Source organism: Lissotriton helveticus, chromosome 2_1, assembly GCF_964261635.1.
Source record: "Lissotriton helveticus chromosome 2_1, aLisHel1.1, whole genome shotgun sequence".
Classification (NCBI taxonomy): Eukaryota; Metazoa; Chordata; class Amphibia; order Caudata; family Salamandridae; genus Lissotriton; species Lissotriton helveticus.
In genome coordinates this window covers 365,665,804-365,686,792 of record NC_136059.1, presented here as the reverse complement: position 1 = coordinate 365,686,792, position 20,989 = coordinate 365,665,804, and positions in this window count along the sequence as shown.

The window sequence follows — 20,989 nt, the reverse complement described above, 5'->3', positions numbered from 1 at the left end:
TATGATATTTTGAAATATTGTATGTTTATTGATTGTTCTTTTTGTTGTTTTTTTTTGTTTTTTTTATTTAAGTAGCAGTATTTATGATTATTAAATATAAATTTATTTTTGTGATTGTGCACAGTATACTATAAGTCTGACTTTACATTATAATCAATTTGGTACTAGTTTATGAATTACATATAAAAATGATTAAAGACAAACAATTTTTTATTATTAAATATAATTTTATTTTTCTGATTCTTTTTCAAAATTTAATAGAACGTCTAAAATTTGACTGTCCGATATGTCTTCTTTTTGACTGAACATAACTTCCCACATTTGACCGTCCTCATATTGAAGTAAGAAATCCACAGATTCTACACATTGTAGAAGTTCATGGTCCCGTGATTCATCCATGAATTCCAAGTCAATGGGTTCAATGATTTCCTCATTGTTCATCTCTAGGACAATTTCAAAGGAAACGTTCTGTTCTCCTTCCATTTTTGTGCTGAAATTTGCATAAAAAATAAATATATCAGTAGAGATAGGGCACTGTTGGGTTTAAGTTCAGACAGGTACTTTTCAGGCGTGAAGTAGTACTATTAAAAAGTGCCTGTGAAAAAGCCTAAGTAAATTCATAATTATACCACAGAAACCTAAATCAATCCATAATTATAAAAAACAAGCCTTTCTCAATGTCTAACTCTTACAGAGGGATAGTATATAACTATCTGAAAATGTTTTCAAATTTATAAAATAACATCTTACCTTTTAAAAACAAGTTTAAGTTGTCAGTGAAAATGATTTTGCAATGTAGTTCAGGAAGTAGTAGTCAAAATGGCTGTGTTTCTCTCTCTTTCTTTATATATATTCAAGTACATAACCAATCAAATGTCAGGTAAAAAAAGTAGAAAATGAAAGTCACATTTTAATTGGTTGTCAATTCCAACACTTCAGATGTGTTTTGTGAAGTAATTTACCTCAGGGTATTTAGAGAGGTCTACAGGCTAAATGGCTAAATGGAATTCCAATCAAATTTGTGAAAATCGTAGGGATTGGTATGTAGTATGAGCTAATCTATATTTGGTGAAAGTGTCTCCAGTGGTTTTTCTGTATATTACTTTCCCACCTTTATTGAGCGAGCGCTTCCCGGTGCGAGCCCCGGTACGCGAACCGGCAGCGTTACGGGAGTCCTCCATTTTGTGTTTCGGTAGAATTGAGAAACAAGATGGAGGGCAAATAATGTTCAGAATGGGTAGAAGGGGGCACGGTAGACGTATCCTGGCCCCCTAGGTTTTCTGAGGGTGGCTGAGGAGGCCCATATGTGCGAAAAAAACCCATTTTTTTTCAAATTTTTGCGCGGTTAGCGTCCGGTGCGCGTACCGGGTAGCGCTCCGGGGAGCGTACTTTGGTGAAAATTAGTGAAAAAAGTTAGAGTAAAATAATAATTGTGAGTGATCAGATGTAGGGTAGCTCTGAAAAGAGCTTTTGGGTCCTGTGGCTGATGTAGGTACCTACAAGTAGGTACCAATGCACAGTCTTAAATTGAGGATGAAAATTCTGTTCCCCTCATCTGAGAAGTGAACTCCATCTGCTCTGTAGATATCTTGCATGTAGTAACGCAAGTTATTGTTGTAGATGGAGCCCAATCCATGGTCTCTCATGTAAGCTGAAACAGACTTATTTACATGCTTCCTTGATTTCTCAATTTGTGGACAAAATTGGTTGGACCACCTCCATTTCTGTCTTTGGCATATATTTGAATATACCAAGGCAGTTTGAGGAAATAGTGCCATCAATTGCTCAAAGGTGTCCTTTAAAAGCATTTCCAGACCTACCCCAGTCAAAGTGCCCAAGTCATTTCCTCCACAGTGCACAATCACAATTAACAGGTCAGGTTTTGGCAAATGCAAAAAGGTTTTCACCAATGGTATCAATTGGTGACATCTTAATCCTCTGTGGCCAATCCAGTTGATTTCCACATTTTGTAAATTGAGGTTGTGTAAATTTCTGTTATCAGTATACCTTTGAGCCCAATGGATATAACTATGTCCAAAAATCCAGACAGAAAACATGGTGAGAGGAGGTTCTGCTGCAGTCAGATGAAGTGTGCTAATGAAATGGCAGTTGAAACAGTAGGAGTATGTAATGAAAAAAACTGTGGAGTTTCTGTAGTAATTAATCAGTAGCAGTGATTGGTGGATTTTGAAAGTTAGGGTGCATGGATGAGTTCTTTGAAAGATGTAATTTGAATGGTCAAGAAAAAATCATTTTATGAAAGATTGCACTGGATACGCAGGTGTACTGAGAGTTCAGAGTTCAATTGAAACATTGTTGTGTGAACTTGCAAACATGAGAGGTCTTTCAGGAGGTGGTTGCTATGGAAAAAAAGCAGAAAGGGCAGAGGGGGGAAGGGTGTTGATTTGAAAAAAGTGAGGGAAGAGTTCTGATTGGGTGACATGAGAGATATGTGTGATGAATTACAGCATTTCTGTGCCATTGTTGGTTGCAGCCTCTGGAGTGCATACCTTTTGCTCTGCTGAAGACAAATTGGTGTGTGTCTGAGACTGTTTTGAAACTCAAAAAGTATTTGCTAAGGTGAGAAAAGATTCATTTAATTTAAATAGAGAATAGTATGCTTTAAGGAGAAAATTATGAAGAAAGTTGTGTATTTAAAATGTTGCTTTGTGTCAAGTGTTTTACAAATAGATTTTGTTTCTTTGAGTTACATAGCCATGTTACATAGGCATGTTAAAAGTGACACAAAAATGGTGCAAGGGCCTTAAAAAAATGCTTTCATGTGTCTTAGGGCATTTTAAGTCACTTCCCCATGAATGTAGGTATATAATTAGTTTACATGATGTGTTTAAAAACGTTTTTTCAAATCAATTAGGTTTCTTGATATGTACTGCTAGAGTTTCATAGGTTGTTTGGGGCATATTTACAAGGCCTTTGAGTTCCTTTGATGTTCTTTTTCCCATTTTAATTTAAGACATTTCCCCGTGGTGCAAGGTCCTTGTAAATACGCCCCCATGTGTGCTTGGCAAATTTAGATTTTGATTCTTTGAGTTACATAGCCATGTTAAAAGTGACGCAAAAATGGTGCAAGGGCCTTAAAAAAACGCTTTCATGTGTCTTAGGGCATTTTAAGTCACTTCCCCATGAATGTAGGTATATAATTGCTTTACATGATGTGTTTAAAAACGTTTTTTGAAATCAATTAGGTTTCTTGATATGTACTGCTAGAGATTCATAGGTTGCTTGGGGCATATTTACAAGGCCGTTTAGTCTCTCTGATGTTATTTTTCCCATTTTAATTTAAGACATTTCCCCGTGGTGCAAGGTCCTTGTAAATACGCCCCCATCTGTGCTTGGCAAATTTAGATTTTGATTCTTTGAGTTACATAGCCATGTTAAAAGTGACGCAAAAATGGTGCAAGGGCCTTAAAAAAACGCTTTCATGTGTCTTAGGGCATTTTAAGTCACTTCCCCTTGAATGTAGGTAAATAATTGATTTACATGATGTGTTTAAAAACGTTTTTTGAAATCAATTAGGTTTCTTGATATGTACTGCTAGAGTTTCATAGGTTGCTTGGGGTATATTTAAAAGGCATTTGAGTCCCTTTGATGTTATTTTTCCCATTTTAATTTAAGACATTTCCCCGTGGTGGAAGGTCCTTGTAAATACGTCCCCATGTGTGCTTGGCAAATTTAGATTTTGATTCTTTGAGTTACATAGCCATGTTAAAAGTGACGCAAAAATGGTGCAAGGGCCTTAAAAAAACGCTTTCATGTGTCTTAGAACATTTTAAGTCACTTCCCCATGAATGTAGGTATATATTTGCTTTACATGATGTGTTCAAAAACGTTTTTTGAAATCAATTAGGTTTCTTGATATGTACTGCTAGAGTTTCATAGGTTGCTTGGGGCATATTTACAAGTCCTTTGAGTCCCTTTGATGTTATTTTTCCCATTTTAATTTAAGACATTTCCCCCTGGTGCAAGGTCCTTGTAAATACGCCCCCATGTGTGCTTGGCAAATTTAGATTTTGATTCTTTGAGTTACATAGCCATGTTCCATACAGTGCTCACCTTCTGCGTAGTCTTTGATATGCTAGACTCCATCTGCACAATGAGATATCTAAGTAAAGGAAACACAGGTGATGTGATTGTGAAATGAGCAAAAGAAATTCCACATTTTTCAATTACATCACCTGTGTTTTCTAACATTACGAATCGCATTGTGCAGATGAGGTTTAGGCCTGTCCAGGGACACAGAAGAGGTCTGGCCTTTGTTCAAGAGTGCAGTGGACATGACTCACTTCATTGGTAGGCCTGCACATGTATTATCTCCTCTGTACTCTTCAATAAGCCTAAATTTCATCTGCAACCCTGAGTAGGCCTCACCTCAAACAAATCTCTGGATAGGCCTCACCTTATCGTCATCCTGAATCAATCATTTAAAATGTTAGGGGCAGATTTATGATGGCCGTGCGCCTCTTTTGCGCCGCTGTTGCGTCACTTTTGTGATGTAGCAGTGATGCAAAAGATGCACCATGTTGCAAGATAGGCCTCACTTCATCTCCAACAAGATACCGTCAGTTTAAACTGTAAACATTTAGGACTGAGTAGGGGGCATGGAGAAGCTGAATCTTCTGTAAATGTCAAACTTTTTGTATACAGTGCTCAACTTCTGTGTACTCTTTGATATGCTAGACTCCATCTGCACTATGAGATACCTAAGCAAAGGAAACACAGGTGATGTGATTGTGAAATGAGGAAAAGAAATTCCACATTTTTCAATTACATCACCTGTGTTTCCTAACTTTACGAATCACATTGTGCAGATGAGGTTTACGCCTGTCCACGGACACAGAAGAGGTCTGGCCTTTGTTCAAGAGTGAAGTGGACATGACTCACTTCATTGGTAGGCCTGCACATGTATTATCTCCTCTGTACTCTTCAACAAGCCTAAATTTCATCTGCAACCCTGAGTAGGCCTCACCTCAAACAAACCTCTGGATAGGCCACACCTTATCGTCATCCTGAATCAATCATTTAAAATGTTAGGGACAGATTTATGATAGCCGTGTGCCTCTTTTGCGCCGCTGTGCGTCACTTTTGTGACGCAGCGGCGGTGCAAAAGATTTGCTATGTTGCGACATATTTACAACTTGATGCATCTAGGCAGATGTGTCATGCTGTCCAGTCCTGTGCCACATGAAACCGATGCAGCAGTGATGCAAAAGATGCACCATGTTGCAAGACAGGCCTCACTTCATCTCCAACAAGATACCGTCCGTTTAAACTGTAAACATTTAGGACTGTGTAGGGGGCATGGAGAAGCTGAATCTTCTGTAAATGTCAAAATTGTTGTATACAGTGCTCAACTTCTGTGTACTCTTTGATATGCTAGACTCCATCTGCACTATGAGATACCTAAGCAAAGGAAACACAGGTGATGTGATTGTGAAATGAGGAAAAGAAATTCCACATTTTTCAATTACATCACCTGTGTTTCCTAACTTTACGAATCACATTGTGCAGATGAGGTTTAGGCCTGTCCACGGACACAGAAGAGGTCTGGCCTTTGTTCAAGAGTGAAGTGGACATGACTCACTTCATTGGTAGGCCTGCACATGTATTATCTCCTCTGTACTCTTCAACAAGCCTAAATTTCATCTGCAACCCTGAGTAGGCCTCACGTCAAACAAACCTCTGGATAGGCCACACCTTGTCGTCATCCTGAATCAATCATTTAAAATGTTTGGGACAGATTTATGATAGCCGTGTGCCTCTTTTGCGCCGCTGTGCGTCACTTTTGTGACGCAGCGGCGGTGCAAAAGATTTGCTATGTTGCGACATATTTACAACTTGATGCATCTAGGCAGATGTGTCATCCTGTAAAGTCCTGTGCCACATGAAACCTGCGTCAGATTTCATGTGAGCGTTTTGTTGTAGGGAGGCCAGTCATTTGCATGAAAGCCCTGTAAAACTAACACAGTAAAATTAAGAAGATTTCACTGAGTCACATTTATGGCATTGCTGAATCAAATCCTTACGTCTGTTTGAAACAGCATCGCTGGACATGGTTAAATAATATCTGCAAAATGTTACTCTTGTTAAACAATTTTACAATTATAGTCTCTGAGATTTGTCTATTACTCTGCAACATCTCATTGTTGTTCTCTTTCTTTAAAGATAACGACAACATCAAGCATGAGTGATAATGAGCAATCTGTTGATCTCGATATTATCATTGAAATTGTGATTGAAACATCAGTGGAAGTAGATCCCTTGGATGATTTAAATCCTGAGGATGATGAAGAACATGATGAGGATGCCGATTTGTCAGAATTGTATGACATAGGGTGGGAAGCTGACCTGCTTGAGCCTATGGAACTATAAACATTTATTTTTAAAAGTTACTGGAAATGAAAAGTAAACATGTAAACCGTTTCATTTAAAATTAAACACAACTTCAAAGACAGCTGGTGTGTAGGGTCTTTAATAAAATAGTCAAATATGCTCATAAAATTAGTTCGGATTCACATATAAAACAGCACAGGTCAAATGTAGAAGCATTCCATTTCTTTGCTACTATTTGTGACTACTAAATTTGCCAATGCACTAAAAATTATTGTATGTAAAAATGACAAGTAGTGTGTTAAATTTTTGACGACTGTTATTGATTTACTGTTTGGTAATAGTGGTTAATAACATTTTTAATTATATTTTACCACAGATTCAACTGCAGATCATTTCAAAAGTACATAATGCCATCTAAAGAACGAAACCGAAAGGCTACAAAACGTCAAAGACAGCAGCTTACTAAATGCTTGCAGCAGTCCTCTACAATAAAAACTCGTCAAGTCACCAAGAAAGCTCCGGGTAAGACAACGAAATCATTCCTAAGAAACATTTGTAGAAAAAAAAGTAGTACTACAGAAAATGTTTTAGTCCAGAAAAAGAGAACCAATTTAAACAGAAAGGAAAGGCCAATCAAAAATGTTACTGCTAGAGCAGGAGATAACTCTGTGCATGGTAGTAGAAGGAAAAATCAGTTTAGGGACATTCGTAGACGAATGTTCCGCAACAGGATAATTGGCAATTTGTTAAAAAATATTAAGAAAGGTCAACAGAAAGTGGTTTCTTATAAGAGAAAAAAAAAGTGGAGAAAATTATTTATCAGGCATTTGAAATTAAGCGAAAGTTATTTATTTTGATAATCAATAGAATTAGGAAGCTAAACAAGGCAATTTATGATTTCAAAAGAAATAGTAGATGGAAGAGAACAGTTAATCGTAGTAATTTTTGTGAAGTTTTTTCAGGAGAATGGATGCATAGTTCAAGTTGTGAGGCATTTTTTAATGAGGAGAGTTATTTCCAGGATAATGATTTGGTGCATGCAGTTGACACCAGTGGTCGAGCTTATGAGGTGAAAGATGGTTGTCCAGTTGAAAAAGAAAAACTTGTGGCAACAGAGGCAGAAGAGGTGTTAGCTAATGGGGTTTTAGGAAGACGTCCTAAGGGACCAGTGTATATCTGGAAGTGTAGTAGTATTTGCAGTGTGCGACAGGATTCCATCAATTTGCTTTGTGATTTTGTACGGACATTTAATAAGAAAACTTTAAAACAGAAAATGAAGTTGTTGCAAGAATTAGATCCTTGCAGAGTGAGAGAAGTGACAGGTTTGCATGGTCATTCACTGGCTTGTCTTTCCAGGAGAGTATGCCAGAGTGTTTTTCATCATTTCAGGATGCTAGCAGTGCATCATAATAAAGTGAGGAAATTAGTTAGAATGTTGTATTATGCTAAGAGTCCAGCAATTATGTCTAAACAATTATGCACTGCTCTTTTGCATGGTTCTGAAGTAGATGTGAAGAATATTTGTGAAGAAATTGAGTTTTGTTACTTTGCAAGTAAAGAGGAGAATGTTGAAATTGACCCAGAAGAAGAAGGTAATGTGGAAGATAGTGTACAGGTTTCCAGTACAGATAATTTTCAGAAAGAAATTGCCACGTTTCAGGTGAAATCAAGTGAGAGGCCTAATTTTACGTGTGTGTTGTCGACGCACTTATTATAAGAATCAGACTAAGTTAGTGGATTTATATGCGAAAAGTGAAAGTGGAAATAATAGTGAATGGAAGGATTTTGCAACATACTTGATGGTAGAAAATTGTTTTGATTTGGGATTGGATCAACGTGTGTGTACTTATTGTTGTAACAAATTAAATCAAAACCGGATGCCTGCTAGAGAGGTTCATAATAATCTGGAATTGGTTGAGATTCCTTCTGAATTGAAGGATTTAAATACTTATGAATCTATTTTGATTCAAAGTATCCATCCCTTACAGGCTATTGTTCGAATGGAGCCAAAGACAGGGAAATTGCCTCCATCAGATTTACAAAGAGGATTAAAGGGAAGAGTTGTTTATTTGCCTCTAGATTTGAAGAAAAACATTAATACAATTGGAGTAGAGAAAGTGGAAGAGGAACCTCTGGTTATCTTAGTTAATGGGGTTCCGACAAAGAGTAAGAAAATCTGGCAAGATTTAGTGGATGTTAGGAAAGTCAAAAAGGCAACATTGTATTTGAAGAAAAACAATAAGTACTACAAGAATGTATATGTTGCAGAAGAGGAAGTAAGTGAAGAAGAGGATAGCGATTTGTGTGCTGGTCAAATTGAGAAAGTAGAAGCCTCTAAAAATGAGAAAATATATGAACATTATAGCGTTCATCCTTTGCATTCCAAGGAAGTCATGGGGAATGCTATTGAGTTGTTTCAAATGAAACAAGCCAAAGGAAGTCCCATTAGTGTTTGGGAGGAAAGTTTGGAAGCTCTGTGTTTCCCACAGCTATTTCCAACAGGTCAAGGAGGAAGATATGATGAGCGACCTGATCAAATTCCTGCTTCTGAATACCGGACTTTACGATTGTATGCAGAAGATCCTAGGTTTCGTCAATGCATTCCCTATTTGTTTCATCTACTGTTTGAAAGCGATCTGTCTGGACTGTCATATGCAGTGAACCACATCTTGAAAAGTGGTGTACACATGCAAAATATCTCGGCAAGTGACTTTATGGATAAAGTCAATGTGCAAGACAGTATTTTGGATTCTCACTTGATTAATCTCATGGCGTGTCAGCGTGGTACTAATGAGTACTGGTACCGTCGTCATGGTGATTTAAAATGTATGCTGAGGAACTTAGGAACTCCCACATGGTTCCTCACTCTCAGCTGTGCCGAGTATTGCTCGGAAGACTTACTTGAATTTCTACGAGAGGCAAATGGAAACATTGAAAATATCGAATTCAAGACACCCGGAGAACTGTGCTCCTTGGATCCAGTGAATGTATGCAGTTACTTCAATCATAGATTTGAAGCTATGATGTCTTTCATCATGAACAAGAAAAATCCACCTCTTGGAGAGGTGCTGGATTTCTTCTGGAGAAAGGAGTACCAAGCAAGAGGTGCTCCTCATATACATATGCTGCTGTGGATCAAAGATGCACCCAATTTTGGAACAGATCCAGATGACTTAGTGATGAGTTTCATAGAACAGTATTCTACATGTGCTGTTCCAAAGGCAAAGGAAGACAAAAGCCTAAGAGAACAAGTTTTACGCTTCCAAAGCCATCGTTGTGGAAAGTACTGTCGTCGTAAATTCAGAAACAAGGACAAGTTCTACACAAAATGTCGTTTCGCCTTTCCACGACCGGTGATTTCAAAAAGGAAGAGTGAACAGTTTGATGTCTTCGCTGCGACATAATGTGATGAAGACATCACCCAAAAATACGTACCATTTGAAAAGGAACGAAGAGTCCAAGTACATCAACGACTACAACCCAGTGATTTTGTCCATGTGGAATGCTAACATGGATATACAGTTTGTGGCTGATAACTGTATGGCTGTGGCTCGGTATGTGACATCTTACATCACCAAAAAAGAAAAGACAGAATTGAAGGATATGTGGGAGGACATTTCCCATGAAAAGAGCCTCAGTAAGAAGTTGTAAAGTTTCAGTCTGAAGATGTTGTCGCATCGAGAAATCGGAGCTTACGAATGTTCTGACCGGTTGTCTTCTGCAAGTCTCTATGCCAAATCCAGGAGTATCATTTGGGCGAGTCTTGGTCTTGCTGCAACGCGAGTTCTGAAACCTGTACGAGAAATTGAGTATTTGGCGGAAAAGGAGCCAAACAGTACAGATATTTTGAAGACCAACATGTTGGATACATATTATCCAAATAGAAGCAGTCACCTCGAGAATGTTTGTCTGTATGAGGTTCTACAAAATTACATATTCAAGAGGAACATCAAAGAAGATATTGATAAAGGAGTGTATGCTGTAATTGATAGTGAGGGATGTCTGGTCAAGCAAAGAAAATGCCACTTGGTAAACCATCGAAGATTGAGTGGCGAATCTCCTGAAAGAAAAGAGTTTTTCTATTTAGCACTTTTGCAACTTTTCAAGCCTTGGCGTGCAGAAGAGGAACTGCTTGGAGATTTCCTCTGTTACGAAGACTCTTTCAATGCCGCCAAGCAGACCATAGAATGTCCTGTTTTTCCCAAATATCTAGAAATGTTGAATGCGGAAATCGAGCAGTAAGCAACGATTGCAGCCGAGATTGCTAGAGACAGTTCTCAGGACAGTCAGAGTTCTGTTTCATTGAGTCAGGATCCACTAGGAGGACCAGTTATCGAAAATGAAGCTGCCACTGCCATGATTGAAGTGGAAAGAGCCATGGCACATGCTCAGGAGGATGCGGTTAACTTAGAAGACTTGGAAAGACAACTCAACGTTGAGCAGAGGAAAATATATGACGAAGTTACCAACCAAATAGATCATGGATTAAGTCATGAGAAGAAAGAGTGCTCATGTACGTCGTTGAAGCCTGTCCGACTGTACGTGAGTGGAGAAGCGGGAACTGGAAAAAGTTTCCTCATTAAAGCAATTTCATGTTATTTGCAGAAAAGGACTGAGTCATCGCTGTCTTGTGTTGTCACCGCTCCAACTGGACTGGCAGCACATAACATTAAAGGTATTACTTTGCATCGTCTACTGATGCTGCCAGTGGAGCATGATAACAAATTACAATACCACAAGTTATCTGGAGATGCTTGTTGTGAGGTTTCAAGAGTCTCGAGGAAAATGAAACTTCTTATCATTGACGAAGTAAGCATGGTTTCCAATGTCATGCTTGCCTTTGTGCATTTGAGAATGCAAGAAGTTCTCAAAACAGAGTATGATGTGTTATTTGGTGGCAAACACATCATTGTTTTTGGTGATCTTCTGCAGCTGACACCAGTGAAAGGAAAACCTGTGTTCAAAATGCTCACGCATGAAGATACCAGGAAGTGCCTAGGGAGCATTGGCAACGTCAATATATGGTTAAACTTCAATTATGCTGAACTGCGTGAAAATATGCGTCAGGCGAAGGATGAAGATTACAAGAATATTCTACAAGATGTTAGAATCGGAAAAGTGACCGAGCATGGGAAAGAAGCTTTACATGCACGATTACTGTCAAATTTGTATCCAGAAGAAGACGTTGTGCCTGAGAATATTTTTCGGAAAATTACTGAGAAGAAATCTGGAATAAGTTTGATGCCAACTCTTGCAGAATGTGCCATCTTCAACAACAAAATGTTGCATTTAGAAAACCAAGAGATTGTGAAACTGGAAGCTATTGACAGGGTAGAGCATATGGGATCAACAATTATTTTGTCTGAGAATTTGAAATCAAAATTGGATTCATTAGAGAAGACTATATCTAAAACTGCAGGTTTTGAAAAGACTCTGAAAGTGTGCTTAAATTGCCGTATAATTTTAAGAAGGAATTTACATGTTGAAAGAGGTCTGGTAAATGGATCAATGGGTAATGTTGGTGATTTTGTGAAATACAGATATAGAGATGGAATTGAATTTTTAAAAATTAAATTTGATGGCATTGAGGAAGTACAGCTAATTGGTCGTTGCTCTGCTAGGTTTTTGCTTGTAAAAGACTTATATGTTCGCCGTAAGCAGTTTCCTGTTTGCTTGGCATATGCAGTGACAATCCATAAATCGCAAGGTTTAAGTGTAGACAGTGCATTGGTGAATATTGGCAGTTCTGTGTTCAAGGAGGGTATGGCATATGTGGCATTGTCACAAGTCAGAACTTTATCGGGATTGTACTTGATTGAGTGTGATGTCACAAACATTTGTGCGGATCTAGATTGTGTTAAGGAATACAATAGGTTAAGAAGAGAGTATGCGCCACATTTGCCTCAATATCCTTTGTTTGAGAAACGTGTGGTAGGCCGGAAACGAAGAAATGTGACCAATGGTAGGGAGGTTGTAGCAAAAAGACGAAAAGTCGATGAACCTGAAATTATAAGCAGAAAGAAAAAGGATTCTGTTGAAGATGTTGTTGGTTTTCAATTTGAAAATAGTTCTGGTGTCAACTGCTATGCTAATGTAGTGGTAAATGTTGTCTTTTCTCTAGAAACTTTAAAAGAACAGATTGTGATCAATTCGGATCAAAGTTTTTGCTGCTTGCTGAATTCTGTGTTAGAGAAATGTAGCACTGATAGAACAAAAATAGAAAGTGTGTCTGAAATTCGAAATCTGTTAGACAAATGTTCAGGTCAAACGCAATTCTCTCAAAATATTCAGCAAGATTGTCAGGAGTTTTTAATGTATATATGCTTGATGTATTGCAAGATGAAGGTGTAGATGTAGATCACCTGTTTGGCCTTTCTTATCAATGGCAGCATGACTGCGAGAACTGTAGGGTATCAAGTACTACTAGTGTAGACTCAGAAAGATTTATATATTTAACTTTGCCAGACAGTAAATCAGTGTCCTTTAATAAGCTAGTAAAATCAGCCGATCACAACATGGAGTGTAGCCAATGTAAGTCAGCAATGCTGTCCACATTATTTATAGGAACATATGGCCAGTATGTCATTTTAATGTTCCAACGATGTAGGCCTGATGGAACAAAATTGACAACTTTAATTAAAAATGTTGTGGCTTCGCAGTTGTCAATATCAGGAAGGACGTTTGTAACTGCAGCAATTATATATCATGAAGTTCCTTCAACAACATCAGGACATTACAAAGCTTATTTAAAGTCTAGAAATGGCTGGTCATTCTGCAATGATTCTGTTTTAACTTAAAAAAAAAAATTGCCTTTTGACCTTAAAAATTCTTACCTGGTGTTTTTAAAACCAAAATTTTAGGGAAAGAATCTCGGGATCTGCTCTGAGGAATTTCAAGAGGTTCTAATGGCTCCTACACTATTTGGCCTTGAGGATAAGTGTAGTACAGAGTAAAAAGTTAAATGTGGAAATGTGGAACATGAGTGAGCAAGAAGGATGAGATATTACTAGTACAGGATTGTGAAAGTGATCTTGAACGTTTTCGTTCTAAAAGTTGCGGAAAAAGAAAATGACGGGATTTGCTTAGAAGAATTCCAAGAGTTATAAATGGCTCTTACACGATTTGGCCTTGAGGAAATGTGCGGTAGAGAGCGAGAAGTCATTTATTGTATCTAACATATTTGTCAAAACGATGGAGCTTTTCTTTCAGAAAGTGGCGGGCTGAAAATAATAGCAGCACAACAGAGTATAAGCTGTTCATAGGACATCCTTTGACGTCATGGAAAGTAAGTTACTTTTAAGGAGTTCTGATTTCTGATTGGTTATGTTATATGGGTTTTTTAAACACAATCATTTTGATTGTGTTTTTTTTTCCCCGCTGTTATATGATGAATACCTTCAACTCACTGTTTTTAGTGAAATTTGATACATTCTGAGAACAGCAAAAATAAACCATTTAACATGTATAATTAATTCTGTACTTTTTGTATTTATGATATACATTGAGAACTGTGCAGGAGGCATGGAGAACCTGAGGCTTCTGTAAGTGTCAAGGGAGGTGAGTAATGTACATTGCTCTGTTGCATACAGTCCTCACCTTCTCCGTACTCTTGGCTATGCTAGACTACATCTGCACAATGAGATACCTAAGCTGAGGGAATACAGATGATGTGATTGTGGAATGAGCAAAAAAAATTGCACGTTTTTCAATTACATTACCTGTGTTTCCTAACATTACGAATCACATTGTGCAGATGAGGTTTAGGCTTGTCCAGGGACACAGAAGAGGTCTGGCCTTTGTTCAAGAGTGCAGTGGACATGACTCACTTCATTGGTAGGCCAGCACATGTATTATCTCCTCTGTACTCTTCAACAAGCCTAAATTTCATCTGCAACCCTGAGTAGGCCTCACCTCAAACAAACCTCTGGATAGTCCACACCTTATCGTCATCCTGAATCAATCATTTAAAATGTTAGGGGCAGATTTATGATGGCCGTGCGCCTCTTTTATGCCGCTGTTGCGTCACTTTTGTGATGCAGCAGTGATTCAAAAGATGCACCATGTTGCAAGATAGGCCTCACTTCATCTCCAACAAGATACCGTCAGTTTAAACTGTAAACATTTAGGACTGTGTAGGGGGCATGGAGAAGCTGAATCTTCTGTAAATGTCAAAATTGTTCCATACAGTGCTCACCTTCTGCGTAGTCTTTGATATGCTAGACTCCATCTGCACAATGAGATACCTAAGCAAAGGAAACACAGGTGATGTGATTGTGAAATGAGGAAAAGAATTCCACATTTTTCAATTACATCACCTGTGTTTCCTAACATTATGAATCACATTGTGCAGATGAGGTTTAGGCCTGTCCAGGGACACAGAAGAGGTCTGGCCTTTGTTCAAGAGTGCAGTGGACATGACTCACTTCATTGGTAGGCCTGCACATGTATTATCTCCTCTGTACTCTTCAACAAGCCTAAATTTCATCTGTAACCCTGAGTAGGCCTCACCTCAAACAAACCCCTGGATAGGCCACACCTTATCGGCATCCTGAATCAATCATTTAAAATGTTAGGGGCAGATTTATGATGGCCGTGCGCCTCTTTTGTGCCGCTGTTGCGTCACTTATGTGATGCATCAGTGATGCAAAAGATGCACCATGTTGCAAGATAGGCCTCACTTCATCTGCAACAAGATACTGTTAGTTTAAAATGTATATATTTAGGACTGTGTAGGGGGCATGGAGAAGCAGAGGCTTCTGTAAGTGTCAAAGTTGTTATAAAACTGTTTGTCCTTCAATCTTTTCCCTTGTCTTTTCTAATTTTTAAATACATGTTTTAATATTTTTCAAAGTTTTGTTCTTTCTTTCACAGATTGAAAGTATAAAAATAACAAGTGACTAAGTTAACGACCATTATAAGGTAAATGTTTTGTACTCTTTTCATTACATTTCTATCACATTTAACTTCTATTAGTTCCACTGCTTTATGTCTTTAACCCTCAGTTTCCTGCCTTTGCTACTTCCCTCATTCCTTTCTCTATTACTTACTTACTCTACTCCTTCCACTCCTTTTCTCAGTCCCTCTGTTCTCATAGTTCCTCACTCTTCTTCACTCACTTCGTCTCTATTACTCTCACTGTCTCTGACTGATCACTCTTTCACTACTTGTTCATTATGCTTTCTCCCTGTAGTTCAAGCACACTAAGGGGCATATTATCAACACAGGCAATAAAATTATCGCTGCTTTTATCGGCAGAAAACTGCTGCAAAAGCGGCTTTAGCGGCAGTTTTCTGCCGCAAAAGCGGCTTTAGCGGCAGATTTCTGCCGATAAAAGCAGCGATAATTTTATCGCCTATGTTGATAATATGCCCCTATGTTATTTACATTTCTTTGCAGTTTCAATCATTCCTTTTCTGTTACTTCTTCTTTTCTGCTTTCTGTTTTTTCTCTCTGTTATTCCACATGTTTTAATCTTATTTTGAACATTCACTCACATTCTCTAAGAAACTCTTGTTTATTATTCTTCTACTCTCCTATTTTTTCTTTCACTTCCTTATCTATTTTGTTTTTCACAATTATACCCTCTTCCATCTTTTCTTCGGTAAATAGATCTATTAAACAGTATCTCTGGTTTACTCCCTATAGCTGTCTTTCTTTTAACATTACTCTCTGTTTCCTTCCCTTATACTTACTCTTCTTTTTTTTAAATTATTTTTTTTGGTTCGCTTCCGGTTCGCGTACCGGCGAGCGAACCGGGAAGCGAACCAAAAGAAATAGAGGTTGCCAGAGTGCTAAACATTCTAGCAATTTTTTTATAAAGGGGAGGTAGTTCTGAAAAGAACTTTTTTTTTATTGTTTTTGTTGTTTTATATTTTTTTTATTATTTTTCTGAATTTTTTTACTTTTTTTGTATTTTTTGAACGATTTTATATTTTTTGGGGTTTTTTTGGGGGGGGGAACAAAAATGATTCATTATAAAGGGCTCAACAGGAGCAAAAAAAAAAAGATAATTTATTTTCTGGGGCGTTTTGGACAGTTGTGATTGTCAATTGCAGCATTTATTAAATTTACGCTACTCTCTCTGTAGCAAATCAATTTTTCCGCAATAAATGCATACAAATTTCACTTCCCCAAACTTCAGCTGAATATTTGGGACCGTCTCCCTCGCCTCTGGTCCCGTCAGTGCCTGTTGATGTGATGTACTGGCCACAGGACGGGGGTTATCGAGCAGGTCACGTACTTGTGCAGCACTGTAGTTGTTAGGGTGCCACCTCTCCATATGGCGATGCATCGTATAAGTGCCATAACTATATTTTTTATCTGTCCATCTGGACAGATTATCTTTACATATAAGGCAAGTTACGTAGCGGGCATTCACTTTTTTTTGGCCTCGGGGATATGTAAAAAATTGCCAAATAAAATTCTCTTTCACTCGGGACCTCCTAGGCTCTTCTGGCAAAAAATGCCCCTCTTCTTCCTCTTCCTCTTGTTCCTCTTCTTCCTCCTCTTGCTCAACCATAACCTGAGGAGGTGGTCCTCTCTTCCTAAAAGTGGTGGTGGTGGGGGTGCACCAGCTGAAGCTACAACACTTGCCATCGCTAAGTGATGAAAAAAGGTCTTCCTCTCACAAAGATGAAAGTCAGAGTGAGGAAACAAGGATGGGTTTTCATCATTTGGGAAAAAAAATAGTTCTAAACCAATGAAAAGTGTTATTTTTAGGTCACATGACCTAGCCTTACATCAATAGGAAACTGAAAGTGAAATAAACCAATGAAAAGTGTCATTTACAGGTCACATGACCTGTTACGCTTACGTTACGCGATCCGCGCCGCGTCCCGGATCACTTCCGGGAAGCTGCGCTTCGCGCCTCGCTTCGCGCACCGGAGCACTTCCGGGTGCGCTAACGCGGCGCGTCATATGACGCATTACGCGACAACGCGATACGTCGCGCTTACGCGACACGTCACAATGTTGTTTTCTAACGCGGCAGTTGCGCAAACGGAACGTTTACCGGTTCGCGGACCGGGTCGCGGCACCAAATTGAGCTAACTGGAAGCTGCCCGGTTCGCGGACCGGGAGCGAATCAAAAAGAAATATAAAAAAAAATACATTAAAAAATTGTATTAAAAACATATAAAATATATTTTTCGATTTAAAGACGAATACATTTTAAAGCTTTTGATATTTGCTATTAAAAAACCATTTAAATTCACTGAAAAAACCATAGGTTATAGACCATATATAGTTAGGAATTAGCATTTACAAAACCTTGAAAATTCACTGAAAAAAACATAGGTTATAGACCATATATAGTTAGGAATTAGCATTTACAAAACCTTATTTTACTCACACAAAACCATTGAAATTCCATATATAGTTAGTTGCACTAACTATATATCGCGCACCCGCAATCCACTGCTGATGATGTCACATATTACATCATTCATGACATGGTCAGTGACATCACTGATGACATCACTGATGACATCTCAAATGACATCACTGATGACATCACTGATGATATCTCATTTGACATCAATGGTCACATCAATGATGATATCATTAATGTGACAATACAATGCATCTCCTCACACTTTAATATAACCTCTGTTACACCCAGTGTTAAATACAGAATATAATTTTTGAAACCATTGACACACCAATACTAGTTACTACATACGCACTCACTGATTCTTACGTCTACACACACATTCACTCATTCACCCATACAATCATTCATACATACAATCACTCATCTTTACAACACTATCATATGCACTCATACACCTATACAGACACTCACACTGTGCCACTCATCCATGGAGTTACTCACACACCTTGTCAGTCCTGTAAAGAATCAATCACACTTCCATTTTCTAATCTATACAGTTAAACATAGAGCACCTTACATTTTCAAACATATACTAACACATACTTACTCTCTTATACAATCATTGATACAAGTACACATTGATCTGCACAGAGTCACACACCTCCCAGCCAGCCACACACACACTCAGTCTCCCATACAAATACTTGGACAATCAATCAATAACCCATATAGTTACTCATATAGCTACTGATCAACACATGCAGCAGTTTACAGAACAACAGACATAATGATGCACAAATTAAGACAGTTTAGTCACTAACCCATGCACTCAGTGAGACACATTTAATCACTCACTCATACAGTCGGTCATGCACCTACTAAATCCTTCGTCCAGACACTTATACATCCACTCTTTCTTCAATATGTAAGACATATTTAAACTTTACAGAAACATAAAATCACTGGATGTTGTTATCAGTGATGTCATCAGGGATGTCATTTGAGATGTCATCAGTGATGTCATCAGTGATGTCACTGACCATGTCATGAATGATGTAATATGTGACATCATCAGCAGTGGATTGCGGGTGCGCGATATATAGTTAGTGCAACTAACTATATATGGAATTTCAATGGTTTTGTGTGAGTAAAATAAGGTTTTGTAAATGCTAATTCCTAACTATATATGGTCTATAACCTATGGTTTTTTCAGTGAATTTTCAAGGTTTTGTAAATGCTAATTCCTAACTATACATGGTCTATAACCTATGTTTTTTTCAGTGAATATATATATATATATATATATATATATATATATATATATATATATATATATATAATATAAACCAATAAACAAAATTTAACAAACATGATAGAAAACAACAAGGTGGAAGAGTCCTGTGGGGAGAGAGAGAGAAGAGAGGGAAGAGAGGGAAGTGAGAGTGAGAGAGAGAGAGAGAGAGAGAGAGAGAGAGACTGTCGCCTCTGCGCATCCATGAGCAAATAATTACCTGGTACCAGCTGAGTGTGCAGCAGTGGGCAGACTCCACGTGCCTGTCAAAACCCCGCCGATCTCAGATGTGTTGCTGAGTCCTGAGTCATGAATAGCGGAGACCACATCAGATACTCCGCCGATCTCAGATGTGTTGCTGAGTCCTTAGTCATGAATGGCGGAGAACACGTCAGATTCTGCGCGGATCTTACAGATGTCGCTGAGTCCTGAGTCTTGAATGGAGGAGACCACATCTGCTTATTCGCGGATCTCCCAGATGTCGCTGAGTCCTGAATGGTGGAGACTTCTACAGCTTCTCTGAGGCCCGGCAGATCTCACACATATTGCTGAGTCCTGAGTCGTCAATGGCGGAGACCACCTCATGGTTTGATGCTGCTAAGCTTGTGCAACTCAAGTTCATGCCATGTGTTGGTAGGCTCCCGATGGCCACATGAGTCTGGGTTGGCACTAACCCGATGCATATGAAGTCCGCACCAAGGAGATGGTAGATCGCTGATGGCCATACAGTTGAGGGTGCGACTAACCTTCTGTGCAACTTTTCATGGTCTCTTTATGGTTGAGCATTCGCCTGCTAGTCAGCACCGGCAATAAAGAATGTGACATTGTCGATCTATTATATTTGCTGTCACTTGGCCTGTGCCGCATGCGCCGGATGGGTGTGGTGTGTGCGTAAACCTGCTCTCAGGGAGTGGTCATGAGATGTTGATGAACCAGACCACTGACCTGCACACCAACAGTGAGTACGCCAAAAAAGTCAAAAAGATTTTATTTGTATTGGTACTCTATAGAGGACCACAAATATACAATTTACAAAAAAGAGAAAAGATACATTTCGCATATAATCAATACAATGGTAAAAAAGATTTTAAAAACTTAAAGAAGTTATGACAAACAAATTCATTTGACGGATATTTACATAACTGCAATAGTTCACTCACTTTGACAATTCTACAAGTTTGATAGATCGGGGCAAGATATCTAGTGCGTGCAGTAGTTACATTTATGTTGGGACACGCAAACAGCAAGTGCTCAATATCTTGATCTCCCCCTTCACACAGGGGGCATAGGAGTGATCTTCCTGGCGACCACCTTGCTGTGTAAGTTGATACTGGTAGGATACCCAGTCTTAGCATAGTGATTGTCCTCCTTACACCATGAGTCAGGGAATACCTGATGTATGGTTGGATTTGCTTATATTCCAAAGAGTCCACGAAGGATTTATATGTTTTCAGTTTTTTGCAGTGGTCATAGTCTAATTTATAGCTTAGTTTCGGGGTGTAACATCTTAGAAACAGTTTCAATTGAGCTGCTGACCAACTGCATAGAATATCCGTGGTGATTTCTGCCATTTGGAATATAATTTTCATATTGTTTAAGAAGGTCTGGTTTCTTGTTTCACTATTGAAGACTTCCTTTTTCAGTAGGTGTCTTAATGTGCCCTCCTTTGCTTTGAGTAGATTGTAGCTCCACCTGATTACATTGGCCACTGCTGTGGCGAAAGAACTTGTAATCGAGAACTCCAAACGTAATGCCTGAACAGGTACAGAATCAGAGACCTTCATTATTTTTCTTAAAATTTTCCCCTCTTTGCGGTCCATGTAGGTCCACTGTTTTATCGGGATATACTCTGTTGCATATGATAGTACAGGTGGAATTTTTACTTTATAAATTTTAATTAGAGAAGAGAAGTGCCGACTTCCAGTGGAACGGTAGAGTCTTAAAAGGGCCTCAGTGTGAACATCAGATTTCCTCATTAGATTTTCAATATGTTTTGCATTAGAGATGTTCTTTGA